Here is a 21,920-nt window from a genome sequence, read left to right as displayed (position 1 = left end):
AGCAGTAACCAGCCCTGAGAACCTACAGCAGATACCAGCCCTGAGAACCTTCAGCAGTAACCAGCCATGAGAACCTGCAGCAGCAACCAGCACTGAGAACACTGCAGCGGTAACCAGCCCTGAGAACCTGCAGTAGTAACCAGCCCTGAGAACACTGCAGAAGTAACCAGTCCTGATAACACTGCACCATCAGTAACTAGCCCTGAAAACCTGCAGCAGTAACCAGCACTAACAACAATGCAGCAGTTACCAGCACTGAGAACCTGCAGCAGTAACCAGCCCTAAGAACATTGCAACAGCAGTAACCATCCCTGACGACCTGTAACAGTAACCACCCCTGAGAACACTGCACAGTAACCAGCCCAAAGACCATTGCTGCAGCAGGAACCAGCCATGAGAACAGTGCAGCAACAGTGAGCAGACACCAGAGAACACTATAGCAGCAGTAACAAGTCCTGAGAACATGCAGCAGTACCCAGTTGTGACAACACTGCACTAGCAGTAACTAGCCCTGACCAACTGCAGCAGTAACCAGCCCTGAGAACACTGCACCAGTAACCAGCCCCAAGAACATTGTTGCAGCAGTAACCAGCTCCGGGAACAGTGAAGCAACAGTAACCAGCCCTGAGAACACTGAAGCAGCAGTAACCAACCTTGACAATCTGCAGCAGAAACCAGCAATGAGAACAGTGCAGCAGTAACCAGCCCTGAGAACCTGCAGCAGAGACCAGCCCTAAGAGCACTGCAGCAGTAGCCAGCCATGAGAACAGTGCATCAGTAACCAGCCCTGAGAACCTGCTGCAGTAACCAGCCCTGAGAACACGGCAGCAGTAACCAGCCGAAGAACACTGCAGTCGTAACCAGCCCTGATAACACTGCACCATCAGTAACTAGCTCTGAAAACCTGCAGCAGTAACCAGGACTAACAACAATACAGCAGTAGCCAGCCCTGAGAACACTGCACCAGTAACCAGCCTTGAGAACAGTGCAGCAGTAACCAGCCCTGAGAACCTGCTGCAGTAACCAGCCCTGAGAACACGGCAGCAGTAATCAGCCGAAGAACACTGCAGTCGTAACCAGCCCTGATAACACTGCACCATCAGTAACTAGCCCTGAAAACCTGCACCAGTAACCAGCACTAACAACATTGCAACAGCAGTAACCAGCCCTGAGGACCTATAGCAGTAACCACCCCTGAGAACACTGCAAGTAACCAGACCAAAGAAAATTGCTGCAGCAGGAACCAGCCATGAGAACACTGCAGCAGTAGCCAGCCCTGAGAACACTGCACCAATAACCAGCCCAAAGAACATTGCTGCAGCAGGAACCAGCCATGAGAACAGTGCAATAGCAGTAGCCAGCCCTGAGAGCACAGCAGCAGTAACCAGCCCTGAGAGCCTGCAGCAGAGACCAGCCCTGAGAACACTGCAACAGTAACCAGCCCTGAGAACAGTGCAGCACTAACCAGCCCTGAGAACACAGCAGCAGTAACCAGCCGAAGAACACTGCAGTCGTAACCAGTCCTGATAACACTGCACCATCAGTAACTAGCCCTGAAAACCTGCAGCAGTAACCAGCACTAACAACAATGCAGCAGTAACCAGCCCTAAGAACATTGCAACAGCAGTAACCAGCCCTGAGGACCTGTAGCAGTAACCACCCCTGAGAACACTGCACCAGTAACCAGCCCAAAGAACTTTGCTGCAGCAGGAACCAGCCAAGAGAACAGTGCAGCATCAGTAAGCAGACCGGAGAACATTATAGCAGCAGTAACAAGTCCTGAGAACCTGCAGCAGTAACCAGTTCTGACAACACTGCACCAGCAGTGACTAGCCCTGACAAACTGCAGCAGTAACCAGCCCCGAGAACACTGCAGCAGTAACCAGCCCTGAGAACATTGCAGCAGTAACCAGCCATGAAAACAGTGCAGCAACAGTAAGCAGACCGGAGAACATTATAGCAGCAGTAAAAAGTCCTGAGAACCAGCAGCAGGAACCAGCCCTGTTAACACTGCACCAGCAGTGACTAGCCCTAAAAACCTGCAGCAGTTACCAGCACTGACAACAATGCAGCAGTTACCAGCACTGGGAACCTGCAGAAGTAATCAGCCCTAAGAACATTGCAACAGCAGTAACCAGCCCTGAGGACCTGTAGAAATCACCTCTCCTGAGAACACTGCACCAGTAACCAGCCCAAAGAACACTGCTGCAGCAGTAACCAGCCCTGAGAACAGTTCAGCAACAGTAACCAGCCCTGAGAACACAGCACCAGTAACCAGCCCAAAGAACATTGCTGCAGCAGGAACGCGCCCTGAGAACACTGCAGTAATAACCAGCCTGAGAATACAGGAGCAGCAGAGACCAGCCCTGAGAACACTGTACCAGCAGTAACCAGCCCTGAGAACCTGCACCAGTAACCAGCCCTGACAACACTGCAGCAGTAACCAGCCCTGAGAACCTGCTGCAGTAACCAGCCCTGAGAACACGGCAGCAGTAACCAGCCGAAGAACACTGCAGTCGTAACCAGCCCTGATAACACTGCACCATCAGTAACTAGCTCTGAAAACCTGCAGCAGTAACCAGGACTAACAACAATACAGCAGTAGCCAGCCCTGAGAACACTGCACCAGTAACCAGCCTTGAGAACAGTGCAGCAGTAACCAGCCCTGAGAACCTGCTGCAGTAACCAGCCCTGAGAACACGGCAGCAGTAATCAGCCGAAGAACACTGCAGTCGTAACCAGCCCTGATAACACTGCACCATCAGTAACTAGCCCTGAAAACCTGCACCAGTAACCAGCACTAACAACATTGCAACAGCAGTAACCAGCCCTGAGGACCTATAGCAGTAACCACCCCTGAGAACACTGCAAGTAACCAGACCAAAGAAAATTGCTGCAGCAGGAACCAGCCATGAGAACACTGCAGCAGTAGCCAGCCCTGAGAACACTGCACCAATAACCAGCCCAAAGAACATTGCTGCAGCAGGAACCAGCCATGAGAACAGTGCAATAGCAGTAGCCAGCCCTGAGAGCACAGCAGCAGTAACCAGCCCTGAGAGCCTGCAGCAGAGACCAGCCCTGAGAACACTGCAACAGTAACCAGCCCTGAGAACAGTGCAGCACTAACCAGCCCTGAGAACACAGCAGCAGTAACCAGCCGAAGAACACTGCAGTCGTAACCAGTCCTGATAACACTGCACCATCAGTAACTAGCCCTGAAAACCTGCAGCAGTAACCAGCACTAACAACAATGCAGCAGTAACCAGCCCTAAGAACATTGCAACAGCAGTAACCAGCCCTGAGGACCTGTAGCAGTAACCACCCCTGAGAACACTGCACCAGTAACCAGCCCAAAGAACTTTGCTGCAGCAGGAACCAGCCAAGAGAACAGTGCAGCATCAGTAAGCAGACCGGAGAACATTATAGCAGCAGTAACAAGTCCTGAGAACCTGCAGCAGTAACCAGTTCTGACAACACTGCACCAGCAGTGACTAGCCCTGACAAACTGCAGCAGTAACCAGCCCCGAGAACACTGCAGCAGTAACCAGCCCTGAGAACATTGCAGCAGTAACCAGCCATGAAAACAGTGCAGCAACAGTAAGCAGACCGGAGAACATTATAGCAGCAGTAAAAAGTCCTGAGAACCAGCAGCAGGAACCAGCCCTGTTAACACTGCACCAGCAGTGACTAGCCCTAAAAACCTGCAGCAGTTACCAGCACTGACAACAATGCAGCAGTTACCAGCACTGGGAACCTGCAGAAGTAATCAGCCCTAAGAACATTGCAACAGCAGTAACCAGCCCTGAGGACCTGTAGAAATCACCTCTCCTGAGAACACTGCACCAGTAACCAGCCCAAAGAACACTGCTGCAGCAGTAACCAGCCCTGAGAACAGTTCAGCAACAGTAACCAGCCCTGAGAACACAGCACCAGTAACCAGCCCAAAGAACATTGCTGCAGCAGGAACGCGCCCTGAGAACACTGCAGTAATAACCAGCCTGAGAATACAGGAGCAGCAGAGACCAGCCCTGAGAACACTGTACCAGCAGTAACCAGCCCTGAGAACCTGCACCAGTAACCAGCCCTGACAACACTGCAGCAGTAACCAGCCCTGAGAACCTGCACCAGTAATTAGCACTGACAACGCTGCGGTGGAGTAACCAGCCTTAATAACATTGCAACAGCAGTAACCAGCCCAGAGGACCTGTAGCAGTATCCAGCCCTGAGAACACTGCAGCAGTAACCAGCCCAATGAACACTGCAGCAGCAATACCAAGGCCTGAGAACCTGCAGCAGTTACCAGCACTGAGAACCTGCAGAAGTAACCAGCTCTGAGAACCCTGTAGCAGTAACCATCCCAAAGAACATTGCTGCAGCAGGAACGCGCCCTGAGAACACTGCAGCAGCAGTAACTAACCCTGAAAACCTGCAGCAGTAACCAGCACTAACAACAATGCAGCAGTTACCAGCACTGAGAACCTGCAGCAGTAACCAGCCCTAAGAACACTGCAACAGCAGTAACCAGCACTGAGGACCTGTAGCAGTAACCACCCCTGAGAACACTGCACCAAAAACCAGCCCAAAGAACATTGTTGCAGCAGTAACCAGCCATGAGAACAGTGCAGCAACAGTGAGCAGCCCGGAGAACACTGTAGCAGCAGTTACAAGTCCTGTGAACCTGCAGCAGTAACCAGTCCTGACAACAGTGCAGCAGTAACCAGCCATGACAACACTGCAGCAGTAGTAGCAACAGTAACCAGCCTTGAGAAACTGCAGCAGTAACCAGCTCTGAGAACACTGCAGCAGCAGAAACCAGCAATGAGAACACTGCAGCTGTAAACAGCCATGAAGAACACTGCAGCAGTAACCAGCCCTGTGAACCTGCACCAGATGTAACCAGCCCTGAGAACACTGCAGCAATAACCAGCCATGAGAACAGTGCAGCGGTAACCAGCCTGGAGAACACTGGAGCAGCAGTTACCAGCCCTGAGAACCAGCAGCAGTAACCAGCCCTGAGAACCAGCAGCAGTAACCAGGCCCGAGAACCTGCAGCAGTAACCAGTCATGAAAACACTGCAACAGTAACCAGCCCTGAGAACACTATAACACAAGTAGCAGCAGTAACCAGCCTTGAGAAACTGCAGCAGTAACCAGCTCTAAGAACACTAAAGCAGTCGTTGTCAACACTGAGAACAGTGCAGCAGAAGAAACCAGCAGTGAGAACACTGCAGCAGTAAACAGCCATGAGAACACTGCAGCAGTAACCAGCTCTATGCACACTGCAGCAGTAACCAGCCCTGTGAACCTGCACCAGATGTAACTGGCCCTGAGAACACTGCAGCAGTAACCAGCCATGAGAACAGTGCAGTAGTAACTCGCTCAGAAAACAGTGCAGCAGCAGTAACAAGTCCTGAGAACATGCAGCAGTAATCAGCCCCAAGTAAATTGCAGCAGCTGTAACCAACCCTGAGAACACTGGAACAGCAGTCACCAGCCCTGAGAACCAGCAGCAGTAACCAGCCCTGAGAACCAGCAGCAGTAACCAGGCCCGAGAACCTGCAGCAGTAACCAGTCATGAAAACACTGGAACAGTAACCAGCCCTGAGAACACTATAACACCAGTAGCAGCAGTCCTGAGAATACTGCACCAGCAACCAGCCAAAAGAACATTGCTGCAGCAGTACCCAGCCCTCAGAACCTGCAGCAGTAACCAGCTCTGAGATAACTGCAGCAGCAGTAACCAGCTCTGAGAACACTCTACCAGCAGTAACCAGCCCTGAGAACACTGCAGCAGTAACCAGCCCTGAGAACCTGCAGCAGTAACCAGCCCTGAGAACACTGCAGCAGTAACCAGCCCTGAGAACCTGCAGCAGTAACCAGCTCTGAGATAACTGCAGCAGCAGTAACCAGCCCTGAGAACACTGTACCAGCAGTAACCAGCCCTGAGAACACTGCAGCAGTAACCAGCCCTGAGAACCTGCAGCAGTAACCAGTGGTGAGATAACTGCAGCAGCAGTAACCAGCCCTGAGAACACTGTACCAGCAGTAACTAGCCCAGAGAACCTGCAGCAGTAACCAGCCCTGAGAACACTGTACCAGCAGTAACCAGCCCTGAGAACACTGCAGCAGTAACCAGCCCTGAGAACCTGCAGCAGTAACCAGCCCTGAGAACACTGTACCAGCAGTAACCAGCCCTGAGAACACTGCAGCAGTAACCAGCCCTGAGAACCTGCAGCAGTAACCAGCCAAAGAACACTGCACCAGCAGAAACCAGCAGTTAGAACACTGTAGCAGTAACCAGCCCTGAGAACACTGCACCCGTAACCAGTCAAAAGAACGCTGCAGCAGCAGTAACCAGCACTGAGAACACCACAGCATCAGACACCAGCCTTGAGAACACTGTACCAGTATTAACAAGAACTACAACACTGCAGCAGTAACCAGCCCTGAGAACCTGCAGCAGTAACCTGCCCTGAGAACCTGCAGCAGTAACCTGCCCTGAGAACACTGCACCCATAACCAGCCCAAAGAACGCTGCAGCAGCAGTAACCAGCACTGAGAACACCACAGCATCAGACACGAGCCCTGAGAACATTGTACCAGCAGTAACCAGCCCTGACAACACTGCAGCAGTAACCAGCCCAGAGAAAACTGCAGCAGTAACCAGCCATGAGAAAACTGCAGCAGTAACCAACCCTGACAAAACTACAGCAGCAGTAACCAGCCATGAAAACACTGCAGCACTACCCAGCCCTGACAACACTGCAGCAGCAACCAGCCCTGAGAACCTGCAGCAGTAACCAGCCCTGAGAACCTGCAGCGGTAACCAACACTGAGAACACTGCAGAAGCAGTAACAAGCCCTCTGGGGGTGGGATGAAGGTGATAGGTCAGGGGGGAGGGTGAAGTGGATAGGTGGAAAAGAAGATAGTCAGGTAGGACAGGTCATGGGGACAGTGCTGAGCTGGAAGCTTGGAGCTGGGGTGAGGTGGGGGGAGGGGAAATGAGGAAACTGTTGAAGTCCGCATTGATGCCCTGGAGTTGAAGTGTTCCGAGGCGGAAGATGAGGCGTTCTTCGTCCAGGTGTCTGGTGGTGAGGGAGCAGCGGTGAAGGAGGCCCAGGACCTCCATGTCCTCGGCAGAGTGGGAGGGGGAGTTGAAATGTTGGGCCACAGGGCGGTGTGGTTGATTGGTGCGGATGTCCCAGAGATGATCCCTAAAGTGCTCTGCTAGGAGGCATCCAGTCTCCCCAATGTAGAGGAGTCCGCATCGGGAGCAACGGATACAATAAATTATATTGGTGGATGTGCAGGTAAAACTTTGATGGATGTGGAAGGCTCCTTTAGGGCCTTGGATGGAGGTGAGGGAGGAGGTGTGGGCGCAGGTTTTGCAATTCCTGCGGTGGCAGGGAAAGGTGCCAGGACAGGAGGGTGGGTTGTAGGGGGGGGGCGTGGACCAGGTAGTCACGTAGAGAACAGTCTTTGTGGAAGGCAGAAAGGGATGTGGAGGGAAATATATTCCTGGTGGTGGGGTCTGTTTGGAGGTGGCGGAAATGTCGGCGGATGATTTGGTTTATGCAAAGGTTGGTAGGGTGGAAGGTGAGCACCAGGGGGGTTCTGTCCTTGTTATGGTTTGAGGGGTAGGGTCTGAGGCCGGAGGTGCAGGATGTGGACGAGATGCGTTGGAGGGCATCTTTAACCACATGGGAAGGGAAATTGCGGTCTCTAAAGAAGGAGCCATCTGGTGTGTTCTGTGGTGGAACTGGTCCTCCTGGGAGCAGATACGGCGGATGCGGAGGAATTGGGAATACGGGATGGCATTTTTGCAGGAAGTAGGGTGGGAAGAGGTGGCGGAAATGTCGGTAGCTATGGGAGTCGGTGGATTTGTTAAAAATGTCAGTATCGGTGTCAAGTCGGTCGTCATTAATGGAGATGGAGAAGTCCAGGAAGGGGAGGGAGGTGTCAGAGATGGTCCAGGTAAATTTAAGGTCTGGGTGGAATGTGTTGGTGAAGTTGATGAATTGCTCAACCTCCTCGCGGGAGCACGAGGTGGCGCCAATGCAGTCATCAATGTAGCGGAGGAAGAGGTGGGGAGTGGTGCCGGTGTAATTACAGAAGATGGACTGTTCTACGTAGCCAACAAAGAGACAGGCATAGCTGGGGTCCATACGGATGCCCATGGCTACCCCTTTGGTCTGGAGGAAGTGGGAGGATTCGAAGGAGAAATTGTTAAGGGTGAGGACCAGTTCGGCCAAACGAATGAGAGTGTCGGTGGAAGGTAACTGTCGGGGACATCGGGAGCGGAAGAAACGGAGGGTTTGGAGGCCCTGGACATGGCGGATGGAGGTGTAGAGGGATTGGATATCCAAGGTGAAGATGAGGCGTTGGGGGCCTGGGAAACGAAAGTCTTGGAGGAGGTGGAGGGCGTGGGTGGTGTCTCGAACGTATGTGGGGAGTTCCTGGACTAGGGGGGATAGGACAGTGTCGAGGTAGGTAGAGATGAGTTCAGTGAGGTAGGAGCATGCTGACACAATGCGTCCGCCAGGTTGGTCAGGCTTGTGGATCTTGGGAAGGAGGTAGAACCGGGCAATGCGGGGTTCCCGGACTGTGAGGTTGGAAGCTGTGGGTGGGAGATCTCCTGAGGTGATGAGGTTCTGTATAGTCTGGGAGATGATGGTTTGGTGATGTGGGGTGGGGTCATGGTCGAGGGGACGGTAAGAGGAGGTGTCCTCAAGTTGGCATGTGGCTTCAGCGGTGTAGAGGTCAGTGCGCCAGACTACCACTGCGCCCCCTTTATCTGCTGGCTTGATGGTGAGGTCAGGATTGGAGCAGAGGGAGTGGAGGACAGCGCGTTGTGAGGGTGAGAAGGGAGTGGGGGAGGGGGGTGGACAGGTTGACACGGTTAATGTCCCGGCGGCAGTTGGAAATGAAGAGTTCGAGGGCGGGTAATAGGCCAGCACGGGGTGTCCAGGTGGATGGAGTATGTTGGAGGTGGGTGAAGGGGTCCTTGGAAGGTGGGCAACAGTAACCAGCCCTGAGAACGCTGCAGCAGCAGTAACAAGTCCTGAGAACCAGCAGCAGTAAACAGCACTGAGAACACTGTAACAGCAACCAGCCCTGTGAACCTGCAGCAGTACCCAGCGGTGAGAGCACTGCAGCAGTAACCAGCACTGAGAACACCTCAACAGTATCCAGCCCTGAGAATATTGTAGCAGCAGTAACCAGCCCTGAGAACACTGTACCAGCAGTAACAAGCCCTGAGAACCTGCAGCAGTAACCAGCCCTGAGAACACTGTACCAGCAGTAACAAGTCCTGAGAACCTGCAGCAGTAACCAGCCCTGAGAACACTGTAACAGTAACCAGCCCTGAGAACCTGCAGCAGTAACCAGCCCTGAGAACACTGTAACAGTAACCAGCCCTGAGAACCTGCAGCAGTAACCAGCCCTGAGAACACTGTAACAGTAACCAGCCCTGAGAACCTGCAGCAGTAACCAGCCCTGAGAACACTGTAACAGTAACCAGCCCGGAGAACCTGCAGCAGTAACCAGTGGTGAGAACACTGCAGCAGCATCCAGCCATGAGAATATTGTAGCAGCAGTAACCAGCCCTGAGAACACTGTACCAGCAGTAACTAGCCCTGACAACTTACAGCAGTAACCAGCCCTAACAACACTCCAGTAGTAACCAGCCCTAAGAACATTGCAACAGCAGTACCCAGCCCTCAGAACCTGCAGCAGTATCCAGCCCTGAGAACATTGCAACAGCTGTACCCAGCCCTCAGAACCTGCAGCAGTATCCAGCCCTGAGAACACTGTACCAACAGTAACTGGCTCTGACAACTTGCAGCAGTAACCAGCCCTGACAACACTGCAGCACTAACCACCCTGAGAACCTGCTGCAATAACCAGACCTGAGAACCTGCAGCAGTAGTAGTCAACACTGAGAAATCTGCAGCAGCAGTAACCAGCCCTGAGAACACTGCAGGTACACCTATCAGCCCAGAGAACACTGCAGGTACATTTACCAGCCCTGAGAACACTGGAGCAGTACCCAGCCCTAAGAATCAGCCTTGAGAATCTGCAGCAGTAACCTGCCCTGACAACACGGTAGCAGCAGTAACCAGACCTGAGAACACTGCAGCACTATCCAGCCCTGAGAACCGGCAGCAGTAACCAAACCTGAGAATACTGTAGCAGCAGTAACTAACCCTGAGAACACTGCAGTAGTAACCAACCCTGAGAACACTGTAGCAGCAGTAACCGGCCCTGAGAACACTGCAGCAGTAACCAGCCCTGAGAACCTGCAGCAGTAACCAGCTGAAGAACACTGCAGGAGCAGAAACTAGCCCTGAGAACACTGCAGCAGTAACCAGCCCTGAGAACACTGCAGCAGTAACCAGCTGAAGAACACTGCAGGAGCAGAAACTCGCCCTGAGAACACTGCAGCAGTAACCAGCCCTGAGAACATTGCAGCAGTAACCAGCCCTGAGAATACTGTAGCAGCAGTAACCAGCCCTGAGAACACTGCAGCTGTAAACAGCCCTAAGAACATTACAACAGCAGTAACCAGACCTGAGAACCAACAACAGTACCCAGCCCTCAGAACCTGCAGCAGTAACCAGCCCTGAGAACACTGCAGCAGCAGTAACCAGCCCTGAGAACCTGCAGCAGTAACCAGCCCTGAGAACACTGTACCAGCAGTAACCATCCCTGAGAACATGTAGCAGTAACCAGCACTGAGAACCCTGCAGCAGCTGTAACTAGACCTGAGAACCTGCAGCAGTAGTAGTCAACACTGAGAAATCTGCAGCAGCAGGAACCAGCCCTGAGAACCTGCAGGTACACTTACCAGCCCTGAGAATCTGCAGCATCAGTAACCAGTCCTGAGAACACTCCAGCAGCAGTAACCAGCCTTGAGAATCTGCAGCAGTAGCCTGCCCTGAGAACACTGTAGCACCAGTAACCAGCCCTGAAAACCTGCAGCAATAGTAACCAGCCATGAGAACCAGCAACAGTAGTAATCTGCCCTGACAATACTGCAGCAGCAGTAACCAGCACTGAGAACCCTGCAGTAGTAAACAGCATCAGCATCAGCAATTCCTGAAGAAGGGCTTATGCCCGAAACGCCAATTCTCCTGTTCCCTGGATGCTGCCTGACCTGCTGTGCTGTTCCAGCAACATATTTTCAGCTCTAAACAGCATCAGTAACCAACCCTGAGAACACTGCAGCAGCAGTAACCAACCCTGAGAACAGTGCAGCAGGAACCAGCCCCAAGAGTACTGTTGCAGCAGTAATTAACCCTGTGAACACTGTAGCAGCAGTAACCAGCACGGAGAATACTTCAGCAGCAGTAACTCGCCCTGACAACCTGCAGCAGTAACCAGCCCTGACAACACTGCAACCGTAATCAGCCCTGAGAATCTGCAGCAGTAACCAGCCCTGAGAACACTGCAGCAGCAGTAACCAGCCCTGAGAATCTGCAGCAGTAACCAGCCCAATGAACCCTGCGGCAGCAATAACCAGCCCTGAGAACTTGCAGCAGTAACCAGCCCTGAGAACCTGCAGCAGTAACCAGCATTGAGAACACTGCAGCAGTAACCAGCACTGAGAACCTGCAGCAGTAACCAGCCCTGAGAACATTGCAACAGCAGTACCCAGCCCTCAGAACCTGCAGCAGTAACCAGCCCTAAGAACATTGCAACAGCAGTACCCAGCCCTCAGAACCTGCAGCAGTAACCAGCCCTGAGAACACTGTACCAGCAGTAACCAGCCCTGACAACATGCAGCAGCAGTACCCAGCCCTCAAACCTGCAGCAGTAACCAGCCCTGACAACATGCAGCAGCAGTACCCAGCCCTCAAACCTGCAGCAGTAACCAGCCCTGAGAACACTGCAGCAGAAGTAACTAGCCCTGACAACTTGCAGCAGTAACCAGCCCTGACAACCCTGCAGCACTAACCAGCCCTAAGAACCTGCAGCAGTAACCAGCCCTAAGAACATTGCAACAGCAGTACCCAGCCCTCAAACCTGCAGCTCCAGCTCTGAGAACACTGCAGCAGCAGTAACTAGCCCTGAGAACTTGCAGCAGTAACCAGCCCTGACAACACTGCTGCAGTAACCAACCCTGAGAACCTGCAGCAGTAACCAGACCTGAGAACCTTGTAGCAGCTGTAACCAGACCTGAGAGCACTGCAGCAGTAACCAGCCTTGAGAATCTGCATCAGTAGCCTGCATTGAGAACACTGTAGCAGCAGTAACCAGCCGTGAGTACCAGCAGCAGTAGTAATCTGCCCTGAGAATACTGCAGCAGCAGTAACCAGCACTGAGAACCCTGCAGTAGTAAACAGCACTGAGAACACTACAGCATCAATAACCAGCACTAACACTGCAGCAGCAGTAACTATCCCTGACATCACTGCTGCAGTAACCAGCCCTGAGAATCCTGCAGCAGAAATAATCACCCCTGAGAACCCACAGCAGTAACCAACCCTGAGATCACTGTAGCAGCAGTAACTAGCCCTGAGAACAGTGCAGCAGTAACCAGCCCTTAGAATACTGTTGCAGCAGTAACTCGCCCTGACAACCTGCAGCAGTAACCAGCCCTGACAACAACTGCAGCCGTAACCAGCCCTGAGAACACTGCAGCAGTAACTAGCCCTGAGAACACTGTAGCAGCAGTAACTCGCCCTGACAACCTGCAGCAGTAACCAGCCCTGAGAACTCTGCAGCAGTAACCAGCCCTGAGAACTCTGCAGCAGTAACCAGCCCTGAGGACACTGCAGCCGTAACCAGCCCTGAGAACTCTGCAGCAGTAACCAGCACCGAGAACCTGCAGCAGTGACCAAACTTCTATCTCTAATCTCAAGATTCATCACGTTCCTCTCCTGAGTGAACACTGATGCAAAGTAATCATTCAGAATCTCACCCATTCTCCCAGGTTCAACACACAGCCTTCCATCATTCTCCTTTAGTGGACCAATCCTTTCTCTAGTTATCCACTTGCTTCTTATATAAGAATAAAATGCTTTGGGATTTTCCTTAATTCTGCTCGCTGAAGCTATTTCATGACCCCTTTTTGCTCGCTTGATTCCTCGTTTAAGACTTGTCCTACTCTTCCGATATTCCTCCAGGGCCTGTTCTGTTCTTAGCTACCTAGACCTTATGTACGCTTCCCTTTTCCTCTTGGCTAGTCGTACAATTTCTCTTGTCATCCACGGTTCACTAACCTTGCCCTTCCTATTCTTTGCCTTCAACAGGATATGCCTATCCTGCACTATCTTTAACCTTTCTTTGAAAGCCTCCCACATATCAAATGTGCTCAATCCACATTTCCGAACTTCTGCCTAATTTTGATATAATTGGCCTTTGTCCAGTTTAGTACTCTTCCCTTAGGTCCACTCTCTTCTTTACCTACGAGTATTCTAAAACTTACAGAATTGTAGTCACTGTTCCCAAAGAAATCCCCCAGTGCAACTTCTACCACCTGTCCTGGCTCATTCCCCAATATCAGGTCCATTGTGGCCCCTTCCCTCGTCGGGCTATTGACATACTGCTCTAGAACACTCTCCTGGACGCTTCTTACAAATTCAACCCCATCCAGACCTCTGACGCTAAGTGTATCCCAGTCAATGTTGGGAAAATTAAAATCTCCCATCACCACTACTCTATGCCTCTACATCTTTCCTAATCTGTTTACCTATTTGTTCTTGTACCTCATGCTCACTGTTGGGACGCCTGTAATACAGCCCCAACAAGTAACTACACCCTTCCTATTTCTCAGCTCCACCCATAATGCCTCACTACCCAAGCCCTCCATAGTGTCCTCCTTTAGCACAGCTGTGATATCATCCCTGACCAACAATGCAACTCTATCCCCCTCTTATACTTCCCTCCCTGTCCTGACTGAAGCGTCTATATTCTGGAACATTTAGTTGCCAATCATGCCCTTCCTTCAACCAAGTCTCTGTGATTGCAATAACATCATACTCCCAGGCACCAATCCAAGCCCTAAGTTCATCTGCCTTACACACTCTACTCCTTGCATTAAAATAGATGCATTTCAGGCCACCAATTCTTTTGCGCTCATCTGCTCTCTGCCTACTCTTTCCCTTATTAATGCTATCTTTATGATTCTTACAGTCTCCAGTCTCCACCTCACTGCCTACTTGTTTTCTCTTGTGGTTCCCAGCCCTCTGCCACATTAAGTTAAAACCTCCCCAACAGCAGTAGCAGAAACTCCCCCAAAGACGTTGGTTCCAGTCTGGTTCAGATGTAGACCATCCATTTTGTAATAGTCCCACTTTCTCCAGAACCAGTCCCAATGTTCAACAAATCTGAACCCCTCCCTCCTACACCATCTCTCAAGCCACGTGTTCATCCTGCCTATTTTTTTCATTTCTAAGCTGGCTAGCACGTGGCACTGATAGTAACCCCGAGATCACTACCTTTGAGGTCCTCCTCTTTAACTTCTCTCCTAGCTCCCTAAATTCTTCTTTCAGGACCTCATCTCTCTTTCTGCTTATATCGTTGGTGCTTATATGCACCAAAACAACTGGCTGTTTATCCTCCCCTTTTAGAATGGTCTGCCGCCGATAGGTGACATCCCTGACCCGAGCACCTGGGAGGAAACATATCATCCGGGAGTCAGAACCGCCTATCTACTCCCCTCACAATAGAATCCCCTATGACTATGGCCCTACGAGTCTTTTTCCCACCCTTCTGAACAGCATTGCCCACCACGATGCCATGATCTTGGCAACTGCTTCGCTCTCCTGGCGAGCCATCAGCAGCAATAACCCGCCCCGAGAATATTGCAGCAGTAACCACTACTGAGTATAATGCAGCAGCCCTGAGAACACTATAACAGCAGTAACTAGCCCTAAGAGCACTGCAGCAGCAGTAACTACCCCTGCAAACACTGCAGCAGCATAAACCAGCACTGAGAACCTGCAGCAGTAACCAGCCCTAAGAACACAGCAGCAGTAACCAGCCCTGAGAACACTGAAGCAGCTGTAACCAGCCCTGAGAACCTGCAGCAGTAACCAGCCCTGAGAACACTGCAGCAGTAACCGGCCCTATGAATATTGCAGCAGTAGTAACCAGCCCTGAGAAAACTGCAGCAGTAACCAGTTCTGAGTGAAATGCAGCAACAGTAACCAGCCCTGAGAACACTGCAGGAACAATTGCCAGCTCTGACAACACTGCAGCAGTAACCACCCCTGAGAACACTGCAGCAGTGACCAGCATCGAGAACCCTGCAGCAGCAGTAACCAGCCATGAGATCCTCCAGCAGTAACCAGCCCTAAGAACCCTGCAACACTAATCAGCGCTGAGAAAACTGCAGCAGTAACCAACCCTTAGAACACTGCAGCAGCAGTAACCAGCCCTGAGAACACTGCAGCAGCAGTAACTAGCCCTGAGAACACTGCAGCAATAACCAGCCCTTAGAACACTGCAGCAGCAGTAACTAGCGGTGAGAACACTGCAGCAGTAACCAGCCCTGAGAACCCTACAGCAGTAACCAGCCCTGAGAACACTGCAGGATGACCAGCCAAGAGAACACTGCAGCAGCAGTGACCAGCCCTGACAATACTGCAGCAGTAACCAGCCCTGAGAACACTGGAGCTGCAGTAACCAGCCCTGCCAACACTGCGGCAGTACCCAACACCGAAGACCCTTTGGCAGTAACCAGCCCTGAGAACACTGCACGAACACTAACCAACCCTGAGAACACTGCAGCAATAACCAGCCCTGAGAACCTGCAGCAACCAGCAATGACAACCTGCAGCAGTAACCAGCTGTGAGAACCCACAGCTGTAACCAGCCTTGAGAACCCTGCAGCAGTAACCAGCTCTGAGCACACTGCATTGATAATCAGCCCTAAGAACACTATAGCACCTACCAGGACTGAGAACACTGCAGCAATAACTTGCATTGAGATCAGTGTAGCAGGAATAACTTGCATGCACAGCTCACAGAATGGATGATGCTGCATCTTTTGGGCTGCTTGGTCATTTCACACCTCTCTGCTATCTGGCCCTGAATCCCATTCCTGGCTGTGACAGAGGTATGGTGCCAATGCAAGCTCCAACTGTCCCTGGACTTGATGATGAAGCTGTGCTGTATGCTGGAATGGAACCTGATGAGTACAAGAGTGGAATGTCATCCTCTCTCAGTTATTGTGAAGGACACTGCGGTGCTAAATGTCTATGTGACTGACTCCTTCTTTGTGGTATCCCTCAAATACATCTGGGCAAAAATCCCTGCCATCTCTGCTCCCCCAGCTCAGTGCTGCTGTCTGGGCAATTAGATTTAGGGGCATGCTACCCAGTGACTATGGCCTGTGTCTGAGCTGGCTTCTCCTCATCCACCCACCAGTCTGCTGTTCCTGGACTCACCATTAATCCAACTCCTCCTGCCTGTGTCCTCATCTTCTGAGGTAGGCAGCTACAGTGACTGACATCTCACCAGTGGCAGAGTCCATCAGTCTTCGTGGAAAGGACCTAAATTGGGAACAGCAGGAACAAAGGAGTTTCTTGGGTCTCAGAATTGTAACAGTGATATGCCTTCTCGATCAGGGCTGAGCACAGTTCGCCAAATAGGGAGACCTGCTGCCTAGGATACAAGTGCACACACGTAGCACTGAGAGAGCTGTGTCACACGTCTGCAGAATTCATCAATAGGGAGGGGTTCTATTCCAGTAATGTTCAGGTCTGAGTCATAGAATCATACAGCACGAAAACAGACCCATTGGTCCAACCAGTCCATGCCAACCATAGTCCCTAACTAAACAATCCCACCTGCTTGCTCCTGGCCCATATCCCTCCAAGCCTTTGCTGTTCATGTACTTATCCAAATGTCTTTTAAATGTTGTAATTGTACCCACATCCACCTGTTGCTCTGGAAGTTCATTCGACACATGAACTAAAATTTGTCCCTCATGTCTTTTTAAAATCTCTCTCCTCTCACCTTAAAAATGTGCTCCCGGTCTTGAAATCCCCCATTGTAGGGAAAGGCAACTACATTCACTCGATCTAGACCCCTCATTATTTTATAAACTTCTATACTTTGCCGCTTAACCTCCTACGTTCCAGTGAAAAAAGTCCCAGCCTATCCAGCCTTTCTTTACAACTCAAACCTTCCATACCTGGTGACATCTTGGATTGCATCCTGTCTGAAAAACAACCCTCCATCGCCACTCTTTTTCTCCTGCCATCAAGCCAATTATGGATCCAACTGGTATGCTCACCCTGAATCCCACGTGACTACCTTTACTAATTTGACTACCATGTGAAATCTTGTTGAAGGCTTTACTGAGGTCAAAACAAACAATGTATATTGCTCTGCACTCGTTGAGCTCTGTCCCACTTCGAATCGAAAAGAAATGGCTACAGATGCCAGTCATTGACTGTTACACTTTTGGGTCATAATCATAGAATCTGTACAGTGTTTAAGAAGGCCATTTGGTCCTTCAAGTCCACATTGACTCTCCAAAGAGCATCCCACCCAGAAAGCACCCACCCCCACCTTTTTCCCTGTAACTCTGCATTTCCCATTGTTAATCCATCTAGCCTGCACATTCCTAATGTCTAATTTTGGTGAGCAATAAAGGAATAATGTGAGGGCAGCGTTCAGTGTCTGTTTACTTTATGTTCCCTTTGAATTCTATAAATAAAAGTTGAAATTTGTGTTTGTTTTTGTCTAATTCCTTACCTCTATTTGGGCAAAACCAAATTACCAACACTACTCCAGGTGCACAGCAGACTTACAAAGATGGCATGCGCATAAGACATGCAGATCTTTGGATGGAAGGTATCCAGTGAGAGGCAAGACACAATGGAAATGTACTTGATCAGTTGGGGTAGAAATCAGATGTAATGAATGCCATAGGGCATATCTGAGCAAATCTGTTACAATAGGTTGCTAGGACTCATGGAGAAAATCCCTCCAAACATCTTGACATAACCCAGACTTAGCCAAAAAATTCAGCTCATTGTTATACAATTTCCACTCAAAAGTTTGCATTAATACCATATCCTTTTACCCAGCCTCCTTCTTAAACCCTCTATGCTTCCTTTTTCTTATGGGCAAAGCTTTCAATATCTCTTGTCATCTAGGGTTCCTGAATCTTGCTAGTGCAGTCAACATAAAAAAAAGAGGTGGAATGTACATGATCTGCTCATTGACTGAAAAAATATGTAGTTTTTTTCCGAGAACAGATGTTACACTATTGATTCAGATTGCCATAAGACCAAATATCTGTTTTATTCAAGAGACAAGGATACTGAAGTCAATGGCTTCCCATTTGGCAGCTGACTAGGGAAGATGTTAAAAATGGGAAATTACCATTCAAGGTTCACTGCTAAATATTCATTTTGAGAATAGGAGTTGCAAATCCTTTTCTCCAAATAGGATTCCCTTCACTTTCAACAACAGATGTAAATGAAGAAAAGATGGAAAGCACAAATTGAACTGTTGTCTTTGCATAAATGTAATGTGAACTTGAAATTCAACTTTCCATAGTGATGATTTGTCAGTCTTGTACTCGTTCCTAATAGTTACAGTAAAATCGCTCAAAATTTAATAAGTTTACATTTGATTGGAGCCTCAGTCAGCAGCACTAAAAGTTGCTGCTCAGTCCCAAAAAATCACTAGTGTAATAGAAAAAATGATAGTAAAACTCTGCAAAGATTAGTGTCAACGCCCTGACTTTAATCAGTGGATCATCACTGTGTTGTAACCAGATCCTGGAACATGTTTCCCTGATTTATTATGGTTTCAGTTGGGAATTCCCAAATTGTCAAGCTCCGAGGTAATGGGGGACAGACTGGCTCCCCTTCTTCATACACATGGAAGTCTCTCTCTCCCCCCACCCCTGCTAACTTCAATAGCTCACAACAAGGTTAATTTATAAAGAATCTCCAATCTTCTGTATGTCTTTTTCCCAGATTAAAAGAAATTATGTTTTAATAGGAGGGTGACAATTTAGCTTTGTTGAATTAAGAAAAGGCTGAGTTTATTAGTTACTAATTGTCAGAAGAAACGATGGCACAACATCCATGCACACAGAGAGGAGAATTGAGAAGTGAGTCCACAAAGAGATAAAAGTTTTGGGATGTATGATCAGTCTTTGGATCAGTCACAGTGATTAGTTGTATAGTGTAAGTTGAGCAGCCAATTTTGATTTCATGGCTTTGCAGGTTGATTGAAATTCTTTTGTCCTGTTTTTTTTGATCTTGCTGACTTCTCACACTGAGAGTGAGACAGTCCTTTACCTGCAATGCAGGCATAGTTCTTTGACTATGACCTTCACAGCAAACCCAGGCTGGCACACCCAACTACCTCAGCTCACCAATAAGAAGGCTTATTTTAGGATGAGACGTGAAGGCTCAGTTAGGGCGCTTGAGAGTTACAAGCAAACCAGGAAAGAAAGAACTAAGAAGAGCCAGGAGGGGACGTGGGAAGTCATTGGCAGATGGAATTAAGGAAAACTCGAAAGCTTTCGATAGGTATATCAAGAATAAAAGAATGACTAGAGTAAGATTAGGACCAATCAAGGACAGTAGTGGGAAGTTGTGCACTGAGTCCAAGGAGATAGCAGAAGCACTAAATGAATATTTTTTGACAGTATTCACACTGGAAAAAAAAACAATGTTGTCCTGGAGAATGCTGAGATGCAGGCTACTAGACTAAATGGGATTGAGGTTCCCAAGGAGGAGGTGTTAGCAATTCTGCAAAGTGTGAAGATAGGTAAGTCCCCTGGGCTGGATGGGATTTCTTTTCTAGGATTCTCTGGGAAGCCAGAGAGGAGATTGTAGAGCCTTTGGCTTTGATCTTTATGTCGTCATTGTCTATAGGAATAGTGCCAGAAGACGGGAGGAAAGCAATTGTTGCCCCCTTGTTCAAGAAGGGGAGTAGAGACAACCCTGGAAATTATAGACCAGTGAGCCTTACTTCGGTTGTTGGAAAAGGCTAAAAGAGATAGGATTTATAATCATCCAGAAAAGAATAAGTTGATTAGGGATAGTCACATGGTTTTGTGAAGGGTAGGTTGTGCTTCACAAATGTTATTGAGCTCCTTGAGAAAGTGACCAAACAGGTGGATGAGGGTAAAGTGATTGATGTGGTGTATGTGGATATCAATAAGGCATTTGATAAGGTTCCCCATGGTAGGCAATTGCACAAAATATGGAGGCATGGGATTGAGGTTGATTTAGAGTCATAGCGTCATACAGATGTACAGCACAGAAGCAGACCTTTCGGTCCAACTCATCCATGCCGACCAGATATCCCAACCTAATTTCATCCCACCTGCCAGCACCTGGCCCATATCTCTCTAAACCCTTCCTATTCATATACCTAACAAGATGCCTTTTAAATACTGTAATTGTACCAGCCTCCACCAGTACCTCTGGCAGCTCATTCCATACACATACCACCCTCTGAGTGAAAAAGTTGTCTCTTAGGTCTCTTTTAAACCTTTAACCTCCCATCCTAAACCTATGCCCTCTAGTTCTGGACTCTCCCACCCCAGGGAAAAGATTTTGTCTATTTATCTTATCCATGCCCCTCATGATTTTATAAACATCTATAAGGTCACCCCTGAGCCTCCGACACTCCAGCAAAAACAGCCCTAGCCTATTCAACTTCTCCCTCCAGTCTCTCTTTTCTGAGCCCTTTCAAGCTTCACAACATCCTTCTGATAGGAGGGAGACCAGAATTGCACACAATATCCCAACAGTGGCCTAACCAATGTCCTGTACAGTCGCAACATGACCTCCTACCTCCTGTACTCAATACTCTGACCAATAAAGGAAAGCATACTAAATGCCTTCTTCACTATCCTATCTACCTGCAACTCCCCTTTCAAGAAGGTATGAACCTGCACTCCAAGGTCTCTTGGTTCAGCAACACTGCCTAGACTTTACCATGAAGTGTATAAGTCCAGCTAAGATTTGCTTTCCCAAAATGCTGCCCCTCGCATTTATCTAAATTAAACTCCATCTGCCACTCCTCAGCCCATTAGCCCATCTGATCAAGACCCCATTGTAATCTGAGGTAACCTTCTTTGCTGTCCACGACACCTCCAGTTTTGGTGTCATCTGCAAACATTTTAACTTTACCTCTAATGGTCTCATCCAAATCATTTATATAATTGATGAAAAATATTGGACCCAGCACCGATCCTTGTGGCACTCCACTGTCACAGGCCTTCAGTCTGAAAAACAACACTCCACCACCACTCTCTGTCGTCTACCTTTGAGCCAGTCCTGTACTCAAATGGCTAGTTGTCCCTTTATTCCACGAGATCTAACCTTACTCACCAGTCTCTCATGAGGAACCTCGTCGAACGCTTTACTGAAATCCATATAGATCACGTCTACCACTCTGCCCTCATCGATCATCTTTGTTATTTCTTCAAAAAAGTCAAGCAAGTTTGTGAGACATGGTTTCCCATACACAGAGCCATGTTGGCTATCCCTAATCATTACTTGTCTTTCCAAATACATGTGCATCCTGTCCCTCAGGATTCCCTCCAAAAACTTGCCCACCACTGACGTCAGGCTCACTGGTCTATAGTTCCCTGGCTTGTGCTTACCACCTTTCTTAAATAGTGGCATCACATTAGCCAACCTCCAGTCTTCCGGCACCTCACCTGTGACTGTCGATGATACAGATGTCTCAGCAAGAGGCCCAGAAATCACAGAGTACACCTGATCAAAGTACACCTGATCAGGTCCTGGAGATTTATCCATTTTTATGTGTTTCAAGACATCCAGCACTTCCTCCTCTGTAATATGGACATTTTGCAAGATATCACCACGTATTTCCCTACGTTCTATATCTTCCATGTCCTTTTTGACAGTGAACACTGTTGCAAAATACTCATTTAATATCTCCCCCATCTCCTGAGGCTCCACAC

Source organism: Chiloscyllium plagiosum, unplaced genomic scaffold (assembly GCF_037043375.1).
Source record: "Chiloscyllium plagiosum isolate Xiang-an unplaced genomic scaffold, Cpla_swu_hap1 HiC_scaffold_9, whole genome shotgun sequence".
Taxonomy (NCBI): Eukaryota; Metazoa; Chordata; class Chondrichthyes; order Orectolobiformes; family Hemiscylliidae; genus Chiloscyllium; species Chiloscyllium plagiosum.
This window is presented reverse-complemented; position numbering follows the sequence as displayed.